At 36.7% G+C, this 23,301-nt stretch overlaps 1 protein-coding gene across 3 annotated transcripts in view; it reads right to left on the reverse strand.

Annotated features, from left to right (window-relative positions):
• PPARG (peroxisome proliferator activated receptor gamma) overlaps positions 1-23,301 on the reverse strand; it is a 134,345-nt gene that overhangs the window by 107,457 nt on the left and 3,587 nt on the right. For 2 of the 3 annotated variants that reach the window (XM_027042668.2, XM_015074649.3), the window contains exon 2: positions 2,838-2,910. The gene's annotated coding sequence lies outside the window, so the exon portion shown is untranslated. Of the gene's footprint in view, positions 1-2,833; positions 2,911-23,301 lie in introns of all 3 variants that reach the window. The other variant, XM_027042669.2, reaches the window with a different exon arrangement.

The raw sequence follows: 23,301 nt of genomic DNA on the forward strand, positions 1-23,301 counted from the left end.
CATCAGTTAACATATTTCTTATGAGGCTTTTCTTCTTTTTATAGATTCATTTGTCTTAGTTATAAATTAACCTCACAAGCAACTCTCCCTACCACCCAGCTCTGTTTCCTGTGTACCAGGATTCCTTTTACACACACAATTTATGATACAGGGGCCATTTAAACTGCCAGTTGGTAAATGATGCCCAAGGAATCATTTCTAGATTAATAATAAAATTAAAAACGCCTAAGAATAAATGCCCTCAAGCAGATATTCTCCTTACAGCTGGGCACCCTGGCAAAAAAGTAAAATGTTAACTGCTGAAAACCTGTTATTTCCTTTTGGTTTTTCAGAAAAATTGTGGTAAAATATACACAACATAAAAATTTACCATTTCAACCATTTTTAAATGTACAATTCGGTAGCACTGAGTACATTCACACTGTACTCCATCACCACCATCCATCTCTGGAACTTTTTCATCTCCCCAAACTGAAACTCTGTCCCCATTAAACACTAACTCCCATCCCTTCCTCCTCCCAGTCTCTGGCACCCACCACTCTACCTGCTGTCTCTATGAATTTGACTGCTCTAGGGACAAACGTCTGTTTTTTTCTTGTTCCACCTGAAGTGTGTAAAATAGTGTAGTTTTCTAAATTGGTTGAACACACAAAGAGATTTTCTGGCAAAAGTAAAAGACTTCAGGGAAGAATTCCTAATATTTAACATTTAATTTTTTATGCCCAAATGCTTGGATGTGGACCAAACACTCATATTCAGATGCCAAAGTACTTACCTGCCCCTTACCTTTTGTCTTTCAAGAGGTTGGTCTTTCAATTTTAAATGGCTTTAGGTTTTTCTAAAGTTACACTGGTTTTCTAACCAAAGTTAATCCTACTATTGATTTCCTTTAAGAATCAAAGTTCCCTTAGTACTAGTTGTATTCACCGAATTCCCAGACATTTAACTTAAAAACGTGATCTTCCCTCATCTTCACCATTCCAATATAAGACTCCTAATTTTAAGTTCTTGTTCAGATGTTGCCTTGGGTAATGAAGATTGGTGGACCAAGAGGTTATTAATGAGATCTAAATGCTTTCACAGTTTGGGTTTGAAAATTCAAATCAGACACTGATTGTCACCAACTAAAAACTTTGCTAAGAGATGGTTCCCGAGAAGGCAGAGCACCTTGTGGAATTTTTCCACTCACAGGTCTTCCAGGGGACTGAAAGTAACTGGCTGAAGTATTAAGTGGAAATCAAACTTGTGGAGATGGGGACTGCAGTGTGTATGGACAGGATTAAGAAACACAGCTCAAGGAGGTATCCTTGATGAAAAGAAGGCCCCTGCTTCTCTCTAAGATCTGCAAACAGAAACTCACCCTATAAATCAATGAAAATCTACTAAGAATGATTATTTAGGGACTCCAGTGTGACTTTTTTTCAAAGTTTATTTATATATTTTGTGAGAGACGGAGACAGCACGAGTAGGGGAGGGGCAGAGAGAGAGAGGGAGAGAGAGAATCCTGAGCAGGCTCCATGCTGCCAGTGCAGAGCCTGATGCAGGGTTCGAACTCATGAAACTCTGAGAGCATGACCTGAGCCGAAACCAAGAACTGTGTACTTAACCAACTGAGCCATCCAGGTGCCCCTCCAGTGTGACTTTTAAAGAACTTTTTATTTTGAAATAATCTGAGGCTTACAGAAAAATGGCAAAGATAGAGAGCTCCCATGTACATTTCACCTACCTTCCCCTACTGCTAACATATTACAACCACAGTACAGCGATCTAAACTAATAAACTGGGGCACCCGGGTGGCTGAGTTGTTAAGCGCCTGACTTTGGCTTAGGTCACGATCTCATGGCTAGTGGGTTCGAGCCCCATGTTGGGTTCTGTGCTGACAGCTCAGAGCCTGGAACCCGATTCTGATTCTGTGTCTCCCTCTCTCTCTCTCCATCCTCCCTCTCTCTCTCTCCAAAATAAATAAATATTTTTAAAAAACTAATAAATTAATGTTGTCACAATACTATAAACTACTTTATTTGGACTTCATCAGTTTTCCCACTAATGTTCCTTCTCAGTTCCAGGATCCATTCCAGGACCCCACATAGCATTTAGTTGCCATGTCTTCTTCTCCAGATCTGGGTAGTTCTTCAGTCTTTCTTCTTTTAAACAACTTTGTTGAGGTATAAGTGATATAGAAAAAACTGTACATATTTAACTGCACATTTATTTGTTCAATAATTTACCTGTATCAGTATGGAATCACATATGTGTATTTTATTTGGGGAGCTATAATTCAATACTATAGCTATTTAGTTGCTCAAATTATTTCAGCTTTGGCCATCTGGAGCTGGAAAATTTTGAGCAATAAAATAAATATCTGTAGTATTATATTTTAACCCCCCAAATAAAATACATGAGTATTGGATATTGAAATTACTTTCTCCTTTGTGAGTAGGGATCATGGTTGCATGGCCTACAGGGAACCAGGCAAGATATTACTTTTTTTTAATCTCAATTTAATTATAAATATCATAGGAACCTAAAATAATATACTTGTACTGAGACTTATTTCTAAGGATCTAAGTTATTTTTCAACTTCTAGGTCACTCTTCTATCTTTGTTTTGTCTGTGACAAATACATTACTGGGTTCTCCTTCAACTGACTGGTAAATTATATAGTAGAAGGTATTCTGATAGCCAAAATAAAATCCCTCTAAGAAATTTTACAATAAAATACTATGAAGAATTTGCATGTTCTTTTAAAAAAATACTTTAAAAATACCAATTTAATAAGTAAAATAAATTTTAATATGAATCTAATGAATAAAATAATAAATTCTGCATTTACCTACCGAGGAAGGGTGACTCTTATTTGAGAAAATGACCTTCTTGTAAGTTGGTCTTGAAAGTTGATGTCTTTCAAATCTGAATAATTAAAACAAAAAAACCACAAAACTTTTGATATACATATACTCAAAGTTTTCAGACAACCTATGCTGCCAAAATGTACAAGCACAAATAAATTTATTTTCTCTGTTGTATTTCATTCTGAATGTTTGTTTTCCCTTATTTTTATATTCTCTAGAAGTAACCAACAGACTACCAACAGACTCACTGTAAATCACACAGGGCTGGAGAATATTCTTAAAGAGACATGTATTAGATTCATTTCACCTACTTTCCTACTCTGTCACTGATCAGGAGTCAAGGTCCTTTATCTCATTCATCTTTTTTAAAAATTTTTTTAAAGTTTATTTATTTTTGAGAGAGAGAGAGAGAAAGAGAGAGCACACATGAGCAGGGGAGGGGCAGAGAGAGAGAGGGAGACACAGAATCTGAAGCAGGCTCCAGGCTCAGAGCTGTCAGCACAGAGCCCAACGCGGAGCTTAAACTCACAAACTGCGAGATCGTGACCAGAGCCAAAGTCGGATGCCTAGCCAACTGAGCCACTCAGGCGCCCCTACTCATTCATCTTTTATGTCAAATTAATAATGACACTTACATTATTGGACAGACTTTAGAAAAACTAGATCTTAAAAGGAGTAATAACCTCAAAAGACAGGTGTTTGATAAAGGTTAGAGACAGCAAAGATGCTATTTATTGAAATATAGAACTTCATTTTAGATGGCACATGGCTGTTACATGGTTACAGTAAAATTATAGGCGTGTGTCACAATCATTTAGGGACAGAAGATGCAGCACATTCCACATGGAGATTTTTAAAAGGAAAACCCAGAGAGTAGAGTATTCAAGTAAATGTGCCAAAGGTCTCAGGATTCATATCCCTGGTTCTTATGAAGGGCGCAGGGATTCTAGAATAGCTGTACATTCCATAAAGACAAAATAGCATCTAGTTCCAAAGCCTTATCATCATGGCGTTAAATGCCCCAACATCCAGACCTAATGACCTGCACAGTCTAATCGATACAGAATTCTAAATTTTTTTTAATTCTACACCTTTGTAAGCTTGGAACTTGCAAAAACTATTCTATTACTTGATACATAACATAAAAGTAGTGGATCATGGGTATAAAGTGTTATCCCATTTTGTTATTTCTAACTTGAAATATAAACTATAGCCAATGTATTTTGTTTGTTTCTCTAGCATTATTTAATACTTCTTGTTGGGAACTGAAAATTTCTTAATGTAGACTCAACATTAATAACAACTGTTTGTTTTCAGAATGGGAAATATTCTTCTATGGAAAAATCTGATTTGTTAGTGTTTCATTTCTGTATGTTTTGTTTTCTGACTGATTACTAACCTATATGAGAGCAATTTACATAAATGCTCTCTGATTTGTTAGTCAAAACCGAAGGAGTACCCACACCAAAACTATTCATTACATATAACATGTATAACACATGAGAAATAACTTTACCTATAATGGGTTACCACTTTGACATTTTTTTACACTTAATTCAACTAAAAATTCAACTGAGGCACCTGGGTGGCTCAGACGGTAAAGGGTTTGATTTCGGCTCAGGTCACGATCTCACAGTTGGTGGGTTTGAGTCCCGTGTAGGGCTCTGTGCTGGCAACTCAGAGGCTGGAACCTGCTTCAGATTCTGTGTCTCCCTCTCTCTCTCTCTCTCTCTCTCTCTCTCTCTCTCTCTCTCTCTCTCTGCCCCCCCCACTCATATTCTGTTTCTCTCTGTCTCAAAAATAAACGTTAAATTTTTTTTTACAATTCAACTAACTATATGGGGGAAAAAGGAAAGAATATTAATAAAGAAAAATTTGAAAAAATCTCCATCTGAAAAATTAAAGAATGTTGATTCCAGATTAAGGTAAATCATACTAGCAATGCTTGACACTGGTCTCAATTTCCCTTTGACATATATATGAATTCATAAAGAAGTAGACAAGAACAAAGTAAACTGCCATGTGTTCCTAGCTTGTGGCCCTAAGAGTTGGATCAAAGAGAAAATTGGGCCAGCTCCTGCAGCTTTCAGAGGCAGACAGGTTTCCATAACCTCCCCCCCGAAACCCCTCCTATAACTAAGATCAGTAATCTCCTTTCTGAACACATTCAGAATTGCATTGTACCATACACTGAAGGTGTAGTTTCCAAACAGAAACTACAGTAGGGAAGAAACAAGATCCATTTGGGGGGTAATGCATACCAAGGATCTTCCACATTCTCCACCTGGTCAGTAAATTACAGATTGGTTTATACTCATTAGATTGTAAATCCTTCTACTCATCCCTATAAACCAGAGAACTAAGACTGTGAAAACAGCAGACAAACCCCTTACATTTCAAGAGAACCCACATTCAATCGGGGCTGTTCATATCTACTCATCCAACTTTTTAGGTTCTACTAAAAATCCTCATGCAGATGTAAATAGATAATAACTCGGGCCAAAGGGCAATTTAATCAGACTAATTTGTCTGAAATGGTATAAACGGCAAAAGCTGACTTTTGAAACAACTTTCAGAAAACAGAAAAATAATTAACAATGAAAACCATCAAAAACTTATCAAAGAATTACTTCCCAAAAAGCTCTGGGACTAGATAATTTTCTGGATTATTTTTTTCTAACTTTCAAGGAAGAGATCATTTTCTTGTGACAAAGTTGAATGAATAAAAACATATACAAACTTGTGGTCAAATTACTTTTTCAAAAAGAGTGTAATATTGATATTAAAAGGGTGCCTGGGTGGCTCAGTCAGTTGAGCATCCAACTTCAGCTCAAGTCACGATCTCATAGTCTGTCTGTGGGTTCGAGCCCTGTGTCAGGCTCTGTGCTGATAGCTCAGAGCCTGCAGCATGCTTCAGATTTTGTGTCTCCCTCTCCCTCTTCTCCTCCCCCACTTGTGTTCTATCAAAAATAAATAAACATTAAATAATTTTTTAAAGAAAAAAAAGTAGTGAAAAACAAAGAGAAAAATACCAGTCCCACTTATTAATAGTGATTTAAAATTATAAATAAAATGCTAATGAGCAAATCCAATCATATACTAAAGGAACAAACCACCATAATCAGGTTGGATTTACCTCAGGTAAAGATTTACCATCAGAATATCAATTAAATAACATGTCACAGCACTAGGTCATATTTTAAAAGAAATGAGATGATTATCTCAAACAACGCAAAAAATACTCAATAAAATTCAACATCCATTCTTGACATTGTTCCTTTAGAAAACTAAGAACCTTTAATAATGGGGATATTTATCTCACTCAGACTTACAACCAGTATCATCTTATTTGTGAAATATAATGACATTTCCCAAAATGTGTTCTGTAGGTAGCCAGTTCTTTAAGACTTTCCAACAGAAAAGTTCTACCATAAAAAAATTTGCACGTGTTACTCCTTTTTTTTGGAGATTAATTTATTAATCTCCAAAAGTGCATAAGAATTGAAAAAAAAACAGTAATAATCTGCCTTAACTCCTCAAACTTATTTGAACATGTTTCTTCACTTTCTATTATTTCACTTCTCAACCCACTTTGCTACTGACACTTAAGCAAAATTTACAAGTTGTTTCCTTCTTGCTAAATTCATTAGTCTTAATTTTCAATTCTATTTATCCAAAGTTGCTCTGGTGTTTGAAACAAGTGGTTCTCCTTCAGGGAAAAATGCTCTGATTTGCAGTATTTGCCAATTTCAGTGGTATAAATACTTCCACCGTGACTGAGTTCATGCTACCAACATGATGTCACTGAGCATGGAGATGGAAAGAACAGGCGAAGTGACACATGCTATACAGCATTTCTACCATACGGATATAATGAATGTGTAATGTATAATGCATACATGATTAGGAAGGATCAACAATGTATAATGATTAGGAAGTGATGCCTGTGGTGTTTATTATGTTTGTTTTTTGTTTTTGTTTTTATTAAAAAATTTTTTTGATTATATATAGAGAGCACAAGCTGGGAAGAGGGGCAGAGGGAGAGAAAGAGAGTCCCAAGCAGGCTCTACACTCAGTACAGAGCCTGATGGGGGGCTCAATTCCTGATGATGGGGTTCAATGATTCCTGGGATCATGACCTGAGCCAAAATCAGAGTCAGGTGCTCAACCAACTGAGCCACCCAGGTGCCCCATACCCTTGTTGTGTTTGTTTTTTTTTTTTTTTAACATAACTTGTTTAAGAGCAAGTATACACCACTGTATTTTAAATAATGGTTGTGGATAATAATTGGCTCACAAAAATCTTCAAATTTTAACAGCTGACTTTCACAAGCCAGTCTGAGCTGGCTCTAGCACGCTGGTGTTCTATAGTATTTGATATTTGGTCCATCCTTTATCACTGAAACTGTCTCCTTCTTTAGCTGCTTGAAGACCAGTTTCTCCTAGTTCTCATCTGGTCATATGACTACTACTAGGGTGGCTTTTCTTGGTACCTCTTCTTTCTGAGTGTTTCTATTTTATGTGTCCTGAAAGTTCCTTCTTGGCTCACCCTTTTCCATAAACACATCTGCTTGCTTATAGCTCCTCCATCTTTATCTGTAACCACAACTGTTCTCTCAAGAGTTCTAAATTTGTATTTCCAACTTTTTTTTGGACACTGCTACCTGAGATCCTTCAGGAACCTCAAACTCAACACCACCCAAACTAACAATCCATCTTCTCCCTCTAAAGAATGAAAGAAACACAACTCAACTCATAATTGGGCCACTCCTCGTTCCCTGTAAGATTAAAAGGAATTCCATTCTTTACTCAGGTATTTCAAAATATGTTACAGAAGATTCAGTTCATAATCACAATTCATGCTTCTCATATCCCTTTTCCCTACTTCCCTTCAATTTTTTTCACACACTGCACTCTCCAAAATGTCTCCTTCACCTAAACCCCTCCTCCTCAACATTTTCTCCATTCCCAGCCCAGTAAATCCATAATCTTTCCCTCTTCCTCCCTTTTCCCAGCACTTTAAGATGCCCTCCAGCTTTTCATACCCGGTTCATTTCTACTCATTCTCCAGCAATTCCTCACAAAAACTAGGAAATGACCTTCCTTGCAAGATCAACTTTTCTAAGGGTAAAGGAACAGGGTGTTGTACTATCAAAAGAAAATTCCCTTTGGTGGACTGGGAGGAAACTGAAAGTATATGAACTTACCCAAATGACTAATTTTTATCCCATCAAACCAAATCTTTCACTACATTCCCCCTAAATGCTGGCTGATTCCATTACAGTCCAGACTCAAGAAGGGCCAATTATATCCTTCCTTAGACTTTCACAACAGTCATATAAAACTTCCTATTAAATTTGCCTTTTGATCCTGAGATGACAAAAAAAGACTTTTGCGTAAGAGACTCAACAGGTAGAGGAAAATGGAAATGAACAATCTCTTAACAGTGGTTGGTTTTAAGTGATAGTGGAATTACTGAACGTAAGTTAAAGATCTGGTGATTTACCTTGTCACAACTTACAAGAATAAGTACTTAAAGTTTCTTAGCACTTAAAAGACACGCAAACTGATGCAGTCAACCAGAACAACTAAAAGTTTAGGTCTAATCCACAGTTATACCTGAATACAGTTTATATTTGTGTAGATCTAATTGTTAAGTGTGGAATGGTGGTAGTGGTAATGGTGGTGAGAGTGGGAGTGTAGACATCTCATTCTCTACCAAATTAAATACTGCAAAATTAGGCTGTTAAAGAATACAAGACAGGGTGGCTGGGTTCAAACTATTTGGGTTCATATCCTAGTTTTATCACCTGGCAGGCTATTTTTACCTTTCTGTGCTTATTTCTTCATCTGAAAAATAGAGATAACAGTGTGTACTTTCTATGGTTGCTGGAAGAATAAAATGAGATAATGTACGCAATGCTTAAAACAGAGCCTGACACAGAATAAGTACTCAATAAACATTAATTATTACTATCAACAGCTAGATTACTCTTTTGGTGCTTGAGAACAGTCCTTTAGAAGGATAGTTTAGTGACATTTTGGCTAAGGATTTAAGCTGTGGAGTAGACTAAAGGGTAGACTGAATGGAAAGAAAGCATTCTCTAAACATGAACTCATACGGTTACATTTATAAATCAATTATAAACTAAGTTATCCTAGTGACAATATAACTCCAAAAAGTCATGATAGCTACTTAGGATTAGGAAGTAGAATGAGACTGTAGATTGGAAATAAAAAATGACAATTATTTGTTGAGCATCTGATATTTGTTAGCAGTGTTCTGGGCTCTGAGGATAAAGAATGAACAAAACAGACAAATGTTCCAGCTCTTGTGTAATTGCATATATGAAGATGTAATAAAAAAAAAACCTAGATCATGAAGGATCATATGATATATCTGATGTAACTGGCATTTGGAAAAAGAGATAAAACTAAGGTTGTTAGAGACAATTAGGAGTTACTTCAACAAGCTACTATGCTTTACCAGGATTTACACATCAAGGTCTATTGACCCCCTTCTCTCAATATGAAGATCAGTGATTCAAAAAATGTTTATAAAACCAATCAAAATCCATGTGTAAATCTCAGAAAGAGCAACATAAACATTTTGTTCATGCTAAATTCAGGATAAAAAAAATCCATACTTCATCATTTGACAAGTAGATAAAAACACATTTTATTTCCATATTCTAGTTAGAGACCTAACCAAAGACAGACAAGTTAGGAATTGGGAAACAGAGAAAAAAGGAAGAAAGCCATTAGAGGCAAGAAACAGAGAAAGGGGAAAGAAAAAAAAAGGAAAAAAGAGAATATAGGAAATGGCAAAAATGAGGGGGAAATAAGGAGGGTGGGAAGGAGAGGGAATTAGAAGGAAAGCTAGAGCAAGAACTGAGGGGACAGCCAGAGGACCTCAAAAACCCAGATTAGTCACAGGTAATAACTTTTTATGTTTAAGCTCAGCTATTCACTGGATATAAACATCAGAAACTGTCATCATTGGTATTTCATATATTATACAGAAATTAGAACCCACTAAATTATATAACCACACTGGTATTTTTACACTGATAACTACAGACAAATGCTACCTTCAGAAGACTACCCTGGCTTTTCTCTAAATTCACATTTTCCCTACTTTGGTGCCTATGCTCATACTATTTTTCCATTTGAGATGCTTTGTCCACCATCACCCCACATCCAATGAACAATACTCACTAAGTATTTATTGAGTACCTACTATATACCAGGCACTATTCTAGGCACAATTCAAAATTTTACACATATTTTAATGAAAATGGGCTATTTTAAGAAAATATTCTACTAGAACAAAAATGATTTCTTTCTTCTGCAGTTAACCTTTCTCTTCATTTGATACCATAAGCACTAAAAAAATAACATTCCTTACTTAAAAGCATTCTAGAATTTTTCCCAAAATATAGTGAGGATAACACTCCCATAGGAGTGTAAGTCCTACAGATCCTCCAAAGTGCAATTAATCTGTATTAATTCCAGCTGCTAAATGTTGACAATACAGTTTTGAAGCTTATAATAACTATGTCAAAATGTTAAATAGCAGGGGTACCTGGGTGGCTCAGTCAGTTAAGTGTCTGACTCTTGATTTCCGCTCAGGTCACGATCTCGCAGTTCATAGGATCAAGCTCCGCCTTGGGCTCTTTGTGGACAGCGTGGAGCCTGCTTGGGATTCTCTCTCTCCTTCTCTCTCTGCCCCTCCCCCACTTGCTCTCTCTCTCAAAATAAATAAATAAACATTTTTAAAAAGCTAAGTAAGAGGTGCCTGGGTGTCTCAGTTGGTTGCTCAACTTCAGTCAGGTCAAGATCTCACAACTCGGATTCAAGCCCCGCGTTGGGCTCTGTGTTGATGGCATGGCCTGCTTCAGATCCTGTGTCTCCTTCTCTATCTGTCCCTCCCCCACTCACACTCTCTCAAAAAAAAATTAAAAAAAAAAATAAAAAAAATTAAAAAATAAATAAAAAGTTGAATAATAAAAGTAATTTGAAATTTCACCCCCATCAAAATGGAATCCCAAAGACATTCCCAAAATGGGTAGTCATGGCTGATCTTGTTCAACCCAAGCAATATATCACAGGAGGGAGAACGAATGATTTTAAGATCAGCAGCATGACTGTGATTTAGAGAACTTGCTTCTGCAGATATAAACATCACTTGCATGAGGAACTTACCACAAATATTAAAGGTGGAATTAAATTTAAATGATGGGTGAGAAGTCATTAGAACAGTACTTTCTTTAAAAAGAACTGTGGAACTAACTGTACAGATATGCTTAAAATTGAATGTGCATTCAAATTTAGGTAAACATAATTACAAATTCTGATGAAAATGTCCAGACACTTAGTATACACTGGTGTTCCAATACAGTCAACAGCGAAAGAAACATGTTCTATGAAATTAATATTCTAGGCTAGGGAATTGCTAGGGAATCACCCTATAAGTCATCCGGTTTATTTGTACTATCAAACAATACGTCTTGACATTTTGCATGAATGTCTCTACTGACATAGTATTCACTTCCTCACAACGCTTCTCCCATCATTGGACAATTGCAGTAATTAGAATCCTTACATTGAGCTGAAGCATGCCTCCCTTTCATTTCTAAAAATCCTTTGACAAAGGGCTATCTAGGATACAGGAAGCTCCATAAGTCTTGCCTACTGGTATACTCTCAGTGGCTAGCACAATGTGTGACACATAGTAAACATGCCATAAAAATGAGTACATGGCTGATGACTGCCTACAGGACTCAGTCACGAAGTCCAGTCCAGTTGTCCTTTAGGGCTCCAACTCTGAGGTGAAGGAACTTTTCTTTCCAATCCTTGTGGATACTTTTACAAAATGCGAAATTATGTGGTTGAATGTCATGACAATTTAAATGCTTATGCTTCCATTTGCACTTACCTTGTACCAAGTCAGAAACTAAGGGTTTATAAGCAGATCAGTCTCATTTTCCCTACCTCTTTGTTCCTACAGGCCCTGCTCATTTTATGTCCAGATGTTGCGATAGCCTCCTGTTTTCCCTGCACCCTACTGCCAAATTAATCTCCTGATTAAATCATCCCACTCCTTTTCTCAAGACCTGGAATCTCACCACTCCTTATAAGATAAAACCCACACTCCTTTGCCTGCATTCCAGACCCTTTCTCATCTGACCTAAAATCTGTATCTCCAACCATATTTCTCCTACTCACATACACGTACTACATCCACTTCAAATGCGTTGATCTCTGCAGAGTTCCCCCCAATCCATGCTTACGCATTATTCTAGGCTTTGTTTTCTTAGGCTGGATATTCCTTTCCCCTCCTTTTAGGCTGCCTCAAACCCTGAACTTTTTTTTTCTTTGTTTTATGGGGAAAAATTCACAGAACACAAAATTAACTATTTTAAAGCGCGCAACTCAGTGGTATTATGCACATTCTTCAAGCTGTGCAACCAGCACCTCTATCTAGTTCCAAAACATTTTAATCACCTCAGAAGGAAATCCTGTACCCATTAAGCAGTCACTCCCCCTTCCCCCAGGCCCTGGCAACCAGTAATCTGCTTTCTTTCTCTATGGATTTACCTCTTATGGATATTTCATATTAAAGGAATCATACTTAATTTCTGTGTTTCTTTTTCTGTATATATTTTTTTGTTTCTCCCCAAAAGGTCACCCTGTCAATCTTTGAATTTTTCAAGTTTGTTTAACCCATCTACATGGTTTTTTCTGGGTACACCCTCCACTCCCCACCGATGTGCCATTTCCTGAACTTTTGTAGCATTTGCTTTCTCTCTTACTTATTTTAGCTCTTAATCATATACTGCTCTGAAGTATTTGTTACATGTTTCAATTTCACCCCATTTTGATTCATGTGGACTATAAACTCCTCCTTCTAGCAGCTTTGGTGTCTCCCTTTGTGCCTACAACCTACCTGAACATGTGTGCCATCCACAGTTTCCAACCATACACAAATGAATAACAAAACTAAGGAAACAAATCTGGATCATCAGCAAGAGAAAGCTTCAAACTCATTTCAGTTCATCTTTCTTTTTTCAGGCTCTACTGTCCCAGTCATTTTGCTTCTCTCTCTTGGTATTTCTATCAGGGCCCTTCTTTGCCCTAGTAGGAGGTGAACAGGTGTGGCTAACAGAAGGATAATGGCAGGCTGCCCAAGGGTGGAGAGTGCAAATTCCCTGCATTGATCTTTTGCTAAGGGACTCCTACCTTCATTCTATATCCACAGAGGGAAAGCCTGCTGAGAAGAGGGGGTGTACAGAGATGTCACAAGGCCATATAAAAAAAAGGTTCCTCTATTTGCTTTGCTCTTATATGTATATCAATTTCTTTGGTATTTTGATTTCAAGTCGCTCATAAACCCATATCTGCCTTGTGAAAGGAGATTAACTGTTAAATAATGATGGTAATACTTGTGATTCATATTTGAAATAGCACAGTGATTAAATTATTTTATATACTATAAACAAATCAATAGGCCCAAACTTGATACTCTTTTATCTAATACTTAACAAAATGTTTGAAAAGGAACCTGTTTTATTTTATGCATGAGTAAGAAGTCTTAATGACATTTTACTGTACATTATTATGAGTTTTTCTCCAGCTGTAGTATTAAATAGAATTTGTTACAGTTGCTATTAGAAGCCTCCAAACAAGAATGTAAAACAGTGCTCTGGCCCTTAGGCCATTTAAAACCTGTTTTTCTGACCAGAACAACTAAAAGATCCAACACAGAATGCTGAAGTCTATAATTAACATTTTTCCCCCTTTTCATATCCCATTTTGCCCTATTTACAACAAGTAAAATGTATCTCTCTTCTGGCATTAATTTCAAATCATTATTTATCATCAAAAAATGTTAAATACAATAAAGAGTAATTTAGGGAATTCCTTAAATATGTAGAGAAGACTAGCATTGAGAATCCGATACAAGTGATATGAAAAAAACCTGTCCTCAAAATCAGATCGAGTTTAAAAATATTTTTAAAGTACTTAGAATGTACCCAGCCTCCCTGTGTGTGCTACAGGCTGTGAATTAGGGAAATCAAATCAAGTTTAGAAGAATTCATAAAATACTTCTAATGCACTCAGTCCCCAAGCTACAGGCTGTGAATTAGGGAAATCAAATCAAGTTTAGAAGTATTTATAAAGCACTTATCATTGCCAGTCCCCTGTGCTATAGGCTGTGAATTAGGGAAATCAAATCAAGTTTAGAATTTTTATAAAGTACTGATAATATACCCAGTTCCCTATGCTATAGGCTGTGAATTAGGGAAGGTATGCAGTACATATATATGTAAGAGGAATAAGAACTACAACATTCATTTCTATCCTCTATGAATTAACAATTTTTCTTGGCACACAGAATTCGTACATAAAAATTGTAAGAGGGGTACCTGGGTGGCTCAGTCGGTTAAGCGTCCCGACTCAGGCTCAGGTCATGATCTCATGGTTCATGAGCTTGAGCCCTGTGTCAGGCTTTGTGCTGACAGCTCAGAGCCTAGAGCCTGCTTCAGATTCTGTGTCTTCCTGTCTCTCTCTGCCTCTCCCTGACTTGTGCTCTATCTCTCTCTCTCTCTCTTAAAAATAAACAAACATTTAAAAAAATACATGTAAAAAAATTGTAAGACATGACAGCAAAGAATCAGCAAATATAAATGTGTAATACAAAATATGGGATGCATTAAATTACATTTCAGAGTAGATCTGGCTTGTAATTGTTTTCCTTCAGCTAAGATGAAAATTAGCTTGCATTTCCTGAATTCAAAAGCTGGTGGCCAGTGTAAATATTTTACATACCTTGCATGACAAAGGACATCAACCTGATGTTTTAAAACATAATGTGCTTAATAGAGACAAATTAATCATGTGTATGTATCGTACTTTGCTAGGATTAAAGATTGTTCCAGCAGACATAGAGAAATACACAGCATGAATCATGTGCACAACCTAAAAATGTCTTAGATTTTCTCGGCTTTTACTGTACTGTGGTTATATGCCTCCCTGGTGCTAGATGCTGGTTCACCTACCCAGCATGATATGCTCTCCAGACTAAGAAGTACTAGTTCACTGTCTCTAAGGCCATGGTTTCAGATGGGCAGATTTTATTTCCTATGTAAGGATATCTAGTGTTGAAAAACAAGTGGTCGGTCACTCATTAAATGCTTGTGGAGTTTGTGGAATTGAATAAACTGCAGTGAAATCTGTAAAATTTGAGAGTTTTGATTAAATCTGAACTATATTGCACTCTGTTTTGCCATGGCAGCCTATATATGAATGGATTAATTCTATTTAACTTCACATAAGCTCCTTCAAAATATATTTTCCTTATCATTTTTCCCCAAAAGTGTCATGTTGTTAGGCTCCAGGCTCTGAGCTGTCAGCACAGAGCCCGACACGGGGCTTGAATTCACAGACCACGAGATCATGACCTGAGCTGAAGTCAGACGTTTAACCGACTGAGCCACCCAGGTGCCCGCTTTATTGGCTTTTAAAGAAAAGTAGCTAGGGGTGCCTGGGTGGCTCAGTCGGTTAAACGTCCAACTTGGTGTCAGGTCACCATCTTGCTGTTCACGAGTTTGGGCTCCATGCTGACAGCTCAGAACCTGGAGCCTGCTTCAGATGCTGTGTCTCCCTCTCTCTCTGCCCATCCCTGCTCACGCTCTCTGTCTCTCAAAACTGAATAAACATTTAAAAAAAAATTAAAGAAAAGTAGCTAACTTTATTTCCTGGGGGGGGGAGGGGATTTTAAAAAACATTTTAATGGGATAGTCCCAGTGAACCTTGTTTTACATTTCTATTAAGTATAAATAATTTTTCATAAGTAATTAGGTTACAAATTCACTTGTATAATTCACCCCTTGTATATTTTCACTGTGAGAGGTGCCTGGGTGGCTCAGTTAGTTAAGTGTCTGACTCTTGATTTGGGCTCAACTTATCAGGTCATCATCTCAGGTTTGGTTTCTGAGTTCGAGCCCCGTGTTGGGCTCTGCGCTGACAGTTTGAGGTCGGCTTGGGATTCTGTGTCTCTCTCTGCCCCTCCCCCACTTGCACACAAGCACTTTTTCCTCGCCCTCAAAATAAATAAATAAATAAAAATTTAAAAGTATATATATATATATATTCACTGTGAGAACATTTAAAATAAATCTTTTGCAAAGTGAATAATCACCTTGTCATTTGGATTTTCAATAACAGTAGTACCCTATTAACAAAGGGTGCATTCTACCTTCTTTGTTAATAAATTTATTACTGAGAAGACAGAAAGTAATGCAATAATACATTATTCATAGTATATAATACATACATATGAACTAAAATAATATAGTAATAAGGGACCCAGGAAAAATATTCAAGGACACAGGTTTTCCCCTACTTCATACGCAACTCAAAGACAGCTGTCTGACTCCATGTTGGTCTAGCAATGCTGCCTACTCATAGGACACGGGCCAACCTGTGGCTTCTTTAGATACCACCTCTCCCACTACTGTTCTTGTTAAATCTAGTTGACAATAATCATAAACCCTAGGAGAGATGGAAATTGTTAGTCTTGTTCATTGCTTTATCCTTCTTCTCTAAAACAGCTCCTGGCACAAAGGAGGAGCTCAATAGATATTTGTTGAATAAATAAGTCTTCGTTAAAAAGGAGCTTCTTAGTCAATCTGTCCTTCGAGGTATCATCACATGAAGTTTGTGTTAACCACAAATTCTAAGTGCTATAAACTGAATTTTGTTAGCTGAAGTTTGCCTTGTATTAAGGACTAAATTATCAGAAACGGGGGAGACAGAAAGAAGAGAGAAATATTCAATATTCCTGATACAAAATTTATAAAAGCTTTTACAACTGTTTTCATTTAGATAAAGGTTATTCTAAAGACATCAAGCTGGGGCGCCTGGGTGGGTCAGTTGGTTAAGTGTCCGACTTCGGCTCAGGTCATGATCTCGTGGTCTGTAAGCTCTAGCCCCGTATCGGGCTCTGTACTGACAGCTTAGAGCCTGGAGCCTGTTTCAGATTCTGTGTCTCCCTCTCTCTCTCTGACCCTCCCCCATTCATGCTGTGTCTCTCTCTGTCTCAAAAATAAATAAACGTTAAAAAATTAAAAAAAAAAGACATCAAGCTGATATAAACTCAAAAGAGGTTCCAAAGAAAGTGACAAGAAAAATGTAACCTGTAATCTGGTTCAAAGGCAAAACCACTTAATTTTCCCTTTGGGATTTCTAGAACAATGCAACAGAAAAAAGGAAAAATGAATTAATTCAAAGGCTATTTCTCTGGCCTGTTGTATGCACATATACTTGTATGTATATTATGTATTGCTCTATGTTTATTTATATATTATATTAAATACACATTACATATATAATATACTAAAAATATACCTTTTAGGGATACCTGGGTTGCTCAGTTGGTTGAGCATCCAACTTCAGCTCAGGTCATGATCTCATGGGTCATGGGTTTAGGCCCCATGTCAGGCTCCGTGCGGACAGCTCAGAGCCTGGAGCCTGCTTCAGATTCTGTGTCTCCCTCTCTCTCTGCCCCTCTCCACCCCCTCTCTCTCAAAAATAAATAAACATTAGAAATTTGAAAAATAAATAAAAAATAAAAGCTCTGTTTGTCAGTGTATGCTAAAGATCAAATAGGGAACATAAATACAAACCAAATCAAATCTTATGTATGGCTGAGAAAATTAAGAGGCTGTAACAGAGATGGGATATTTTTCTCCTTCCAAATAGAGGCTAGTCAAGCAAAGACTACAGAGGAGACCAAAATGTGGAATAAAAGTAAGTATGAAATAAAATTGGATATAACCAAAAAGAATTCATGTAGTGTCTTACCATTATCTTCACTAGCTTTCAAGGAATAAAATAGGTAGAGGATTCTCAATGTTTGATTTGCTCTTTCCCTTGATTTTTACTGATAAGAGTTACAGGCATACTAAAAAACAGAAAAGCTATAAATGTATGCTTTTAGTTACAGATGTAATTTTATATTACTGGCTAAACTTTGGAAAAGAGGGAAAAATATAAACAATTTTAAAACCCTCACTATTTAACATAACTGTCATAATTTTTGTATATTACTTCCCTTCCAGACTTTTTCATACACATACATTTATATAAGGTTGTAATCAATAGTGCAAATACATTTTATGCTACTTTCAATATTTTTCAGATTTGTTATCATTTTCTAAATTGTCATTGATGAGTGTGTAACATTCTACCTAGTGATTACACCATAATTTACTTAACTGTTTCCCTGCTATTGAATAAGTTACTTCTAAGTGTTGGTCCCTATAACAACGCTTTTATGAAAGTCTCTGTGTATATTTTTTTTCCTATATCCTGCATATCTTCAGGAAATGTTCCATAAGTATGAGTACAGCATCCCAGTGTTTGATACACTGCCTGGTCTCTTTCTAAGCAGCTGGAACTCAATCATAGTGACATCAGAAATATATAAAAGTACAAGTTTCTTCAATTCCAGAACCAAAAATTTTAGAATTAAAAAAAAGTATCATCAATAATCACTAGGAAGGGTACACAGATGTTCTACTATTATTAAACTGGAATTGAGGCGTATAAATCCATTATCTTGTAAGTCTGTTTAATGTGAAACCTCTGGGGGTGAATCATCCCCAGTGAGCTTATAAAACCAAGTCCTGAAGTTGTAGTATTTGAACTTGGAGACTCAGGATTCCTGATGACCATTCTAAGGTAAGAGGAACCAGTAACACTCAGACTATGAAGTGAGCCGGCTAGTCTCTCTTGACACAAGCTTACTGACAACACTGAGCTTCTTTAAGTAATACAATGCCAAGCCAATGGAGTTAATTTTACAGGATGATCCCAAGAGAGTCTATCAATGGGGAGAATGCAGCAATGAACTTAACTATAGCAAGGGTAAGGCCCACTAAAAATAATCTAAACTAAGTGCACTCATCAGTGTAGGTCCAGGCCATCTCATGGGATGCAGGAGAAGGGGGGTTCCAAAACAGTATCTATCAGAATTCTTTTGGAGAGCCTGTTAAAACATATCCCCAGAGTTTCTCTGACTCAGTAGGTTTGGGTGTGGCCCTAGAATTTGCATTTCTACCAAGTTCCCAGATGATGCTGATGCTGCTGGTCCAAGGACCACACTTGAGAACCACCGCCTTGGACGATTTCTTCATTCTTTTTAAAACATTTATTGAGTGCCTACTAAGTATGGTGCTATACGCTGGAGCTAGGAAGATGAATAAAACCCAGTCAGTACCTACTTCAAGTAACTGATAATCTATATTTTTGTAGACATTGCACTGCTCTAGTCCTATATGCCAACAAATTTGGACCTCACTGAAAACAAAGCTTCAAAATATATTATACTGCTTTTAAATAAAGCCAGGATGTTTTTAATTAGTTCCAAATGCTTTAGGAAAACATGTAGTAATCCTACATTGGCAAATGTCTGAGTATTTTCTTCACTCTTCTGGATTTTACCGACATGTGCAAATAATTTGTTAAAGTATCTTCTTCATTTATATATATACCATTCATACATTTGTTCTCTTTCACAAACTGTATCCACTACATAAAACAAGTGACAGAATTTATCTAAACACTTTTCCACATGCAATCAAAAACTTGTTTACACAGGTAATTATCAACTGACAGAAAAGAATGACATTTAGCAAGGTAGGACTTTGGGATTCTCTGCTTTAGATTCAGACTTCCACAACACTGGAAAAAGTGAATGGCAAGTAAACAATTTGCATGAGGGTGGCCCAAACCTAACTGCTAAATACTACTGTCAGCTGATTCACAGAATTAATGAACTTGCTTTTGACATGGCTACTAAGCTTCCATCTCTAGCAGAGATGTGTTGGCTTGCCATAACTACTGTTGGCAAAAAATAAAAATAAAAAATAAAGCATGTATTAAGTTGTATGATCTGTGGATCTGCAAAAGCATTAAGTATTATTTATACTTCAGTACATTATTTTCTAGTGTGATTGAAAGGCTCCCCTCATTTCAATCTATTAAGAAGCTACTTTAAAAGTCTGGAAGAACTAACTCATGGAGACACTAGATAATTTGTCTAACATCGTAGCGAAAATAAAAAGACATAATGAGATATAATATTCAGATATTTGATTACCATAACTCATAACCTTAATTTTGATTACATTTCCTAGGAAAGTTGATGTTGGAGAATAACAACTTGTTTTCTTTGAGGGGAAAAAATGGTTTAAGGAAGACTTGTATTGACTTTTCAGAGAAAAATAAAGGCAAGTATGAGAAAATATATCCTTTCCGATCACTGCTATTTCCAATGGTTACTTTCCTATTCGTTTCAAAGAGGCTGGTTTATGGAGAAACTGGAACATGAATCACCTTAATTTTATTTTTCCTCCTCCAGATCACCTCTTTCAAACTCCCACGCATGTTATCTATTCCCTAAAGGCCTTGTTTTCAGGTAGCAAGGAAACTAGGAACTAAGCTCTCAAATTTTTGCTGACAGTGATTTAAAGAACCAACCCTGCTAGGAATATTGGCATTTTGAAAGTGGACTTCAAACTTTCAAATGACAAATACAGTTTGAGAGGTGAAATGCCAGCTAGTGGGGTGGGGTCAAAGTTAAGGGGTTCTTCCTAGCACTTCCTCATTGTACTCAGAGAGTTTGACAGGTCTGTTTCCCCACTGCCTTCCTTATAAAGGAAAATTTATTTCTTAAACATACAGGATAAGAATATTCTCTTTCCAGTCCCTTTCCCAGATTCCCTCCTGAAGCAACTTACAGAGCCAGAGAGAACAGCACTGCTAGGTGGCAATTTCAGAATTTAAAGATATATATATATGTGTGTGTGTGTATATATATATATATATATATATACACACACACACACATATATACATATATATATATATATATTTAATTTTTAAGGCTTATTTATTTTTGAGAGAAAGAGACAGAGTGGTAACAGGGAAGGGGCAGAGAGAGAGGGAGACACAGAATCCAAAGCAGGCTCCAGGCTCTGAGCTGTCAGCACAGAGCCCAATGAGAGCTCTAACTAGAGAACAGTGAGACCATGACCTGAGCTGAAGTCTGATGCTTAACTGACTGAGCCACCCGGGGCCCCCAGAGACATTTGAAAATTCTGTGATGTCACTGAGGAGCACGGTAAATTCTTAGAAACCAACCTTGTATTTGAGGTCTATGCACGGTAACTGCAATCTGCTGATTGTGGGAGTTGACCATACACAGATCTCTTACACTCCTACTCAGGGTATTTCCCTATTTTTCTACCTCCCTCCTATCTCCCTTCTCCTTATCTGTGGTAAACTGTGAAGGAATTCACACCCCAGGTTTATGCTAATATGAACTCTTGCCAGAAGGTCAGAAAATCTGTTTCAGTAAGTCTTATCCACATTGTTAACTCTCCTAGATGAGTTCACAAATGAAAGCGTTTTTTAAGAAATAGTGAATCAGTCAAACTAGCAATGAATTTATTATCTAAAATCAATGAAGTAGAATGTCTCCTAAACAGATAATCAAATTGAACTAAACCATTATGTGATCTAGTTTAAAACCTGACCATGAAGTTTTAAATTTCAATTTTAATTGATTTGTGTTGCATGAATTGATCATTTCATATTTTCCCTTTATATCTGAGAAATCACAGTAGGGAAAGGAGACTCATCGCACCGTGTCACAAAAAAGATCTTCAAGTTGAGAACGGCCTAGTCACTGAAATAGCTGAAGGTACAGCAATGACTCTGAGAAAGCCCAAACGGAAGAGAGTGGAAGTGAATATTGCTCCTCCTCCCCAACCCGAAGGGGAAGCCACAGGAAAAGGAACACTCACCTACAGGCACAGGCCTAAGCTTTCTTTGCCCTCTGTCTCCCTAACCCTTTAATTATATTCCTACATGGGCTCTGTAGCTCCATATTCCCGGAACAGAATGGGCTTCAGACCTGGAATCAAGTCTCTTACTTTCTTGCAGAGGAGACACTTCACAACAAGATGTATTTAACAATTCATAAGCAGAATTTAAAATTTATTATTTGGGGTTGCCTGGGTGGCTCAGTTGGTTGGGCATCCAATTTTGGCTTAGGTCATGATTTCAGGGTTCGTGAGTTCAACCCTGCATCGGGCTCTGTGCTGACAGCTCAGAGGCTTGAGGCTTCCTCTCTCTCTGCCCCTCCACCGCTTGTGTGCTCACTCTCTCTCAAAAATAAACACTAAAAAATATTTTAATTTATTATTTGGATGATGCATGGTTTTCCAATTACTCCCTACTAGTAAAGTGGTGGGCTATTAGGAGGCATACTCATTTTTAAGCTTCTAAAAGCCAATTTTTGGTTATAGCTTGTCAGAAAAAGACCCAATTCTTACAACAAGTACAAGTCACTTTTAGTCTTTTAGTCGGAGATAAAAACCTGTCTTTTGATTTGAAGGTTCACAGGCCTCATTATACAATAAACCTGCTCCTGGATAACATACATTAAACACTCACAGAGTATACCATAAAAATATGTAAAGAATAGAACTTATCAAATAAAAGCACAATCTGCACCTAGATGGCATTAGACACACAATGTTGACACAAGAGGATCCACGTTGTGTCTACACAGGACTCACAAATATAATGTAATAAAACAAAAAAATTATTTGTCTGATTTTTTATTGAAAATCATCAAGAATAGGAAATAAAATTTAAAATTGAAGAGTGATGAAATATTTCCAGAAACATTTTATAAATTGATCACCACATGGTAAGTATTATCTTTAGCTCATTCTTAACAATGATCTCAAAATTAATACTAGGGTGAATTATTAGCATTTGTAGAAGAGTTAGCTATATGATGTAGATAACCATGAAGTTTTTCTTTAAAATATCTGCTCAGTTAAATTCAGGACAAGGTCATATCATTTAAGATACACAGGTTTTACGATAAAGTCTTAAAATCATACCAAAAAAAAAAAACCTCCAAAAAACAAAAAACAAAAGCATAGAACAATAACTGCAATACTTTTCCCATTTCATAGACGAGGAAATGCAGAGTAAGAAAGGATAAGTGATCAATGGCCATTACCACCCTGCTTGTGCTGGAGCTCATCTGATCTCAGAAGCAAAGCAGGGTCAGGCCTGCTTAGTAATCAGATAGGAGAAAGAACAAGTGACTTGCCCCGTTGTAATAACTGAAACTGTGAAAAATGTAAACATTCATGTTCTGGGTTAAATATTCAGTATTAAAATGTTAATATGTATTGATTGTTGAAGAAAAATATTTCTTGGTATATAAACATTCAAAAAAATAAATAAGCACATACTCTTATTGGTGATAGCTTTTGTCTTAACATCTAGAACTATCTCCAAAATATGGTCTATTGTAGTTGAATCTATTTCCTTCCAAGAGCCAACTTAAGTAATTAAG

Source organism: Acinonyx jubatus, chromosome A2 (assembly GCF_027475565.1).
Source record: "Acinonyx jubatus isolate Ajub_Pintada_27869175 chromosome A2, VMU_Ajub_asm_v1.0, whole genome shotgun sequence".
Lineage (NCBI taxonomy): Eukaryota > Metazoa > Chordata > Mammalia > Carnivora > Felidae > Acinonyx > Acinonyx jubatus.